The sequence below is a fragment of the Tupaia chinensis genome, unplaced genomic scaffold (genome assembly GCF_000334495.1).
Source record: "Tupaia chinensis unplaced genomic scaffold, TupChi_1.0 Scaffold147433_1, whole genome shotgun sequence".
NCBI classification, from domain to species: domain Eukaryota; kingdom Metazoa; phylum Chordata; class Mammalia; order Scandentia; family Tupaiidae; genus Tupaia; species Tupaia belangeri.
In genome coordinates, this window is record NW_006207284.1 from 1,660,632 (window position 1) to 1,661,305 (window position 674).

The window sequence follows — 674 nt, forward strand, 5'->3', positions numbered from 1 at the left end:
GCAATCCCTTCTCCTCCATTCTCCTCTCGGGATCTTGGGCACACACACACACACACGCCCGGAGTGAGTTTTTTAAGCCACCGGGTCCGGGACACGAACCGCGGTCGACTATGTGGGAGTCAAGCGACATAGCCATTAAGCTAACTGCTGGTTCCCCATGTCCATATTTTTTAAGCCACATTCAAGGAAATCATGTCTTAACTAATTTCGAGTGTTGTCTCTTCATCTTGTACATGAAACGTCACCAGGTTTAATATTGGCATTTATCATCCGGTCAAGTCCTTCACATGTTCTTCAAACCGATCAAATGTGGGATGTGCAACATTTTCTCTGTCAATAAAATAAGGTGTGCAATTAGTAGATTTGATGAAGACCTGTTTTTTCCTTGCCACACTGGATTTCTAGATGCCATTGGGATTAGGATTAGAAGATGGGGATGTGTAGATATTTCTTGGCCTGAGTCTTTGAACAGTAGTGATGTAGAAGAGAAAGCAAGATCACAGGAGACTGGCTGTTGACTGCAGGGCACTGCCAACGGTCTTGGTGGTGGCGTTAGCTGGATTTAGGGTAGCTGAGGTATTCTGAGGAGTTATTTGAAAGTGTTATGACAGTCGTTTGATTTGAATAAATCTGCGAGGGTAGGAGCAGGGCCAGCAGCGGCAGGCCCCGCCCCA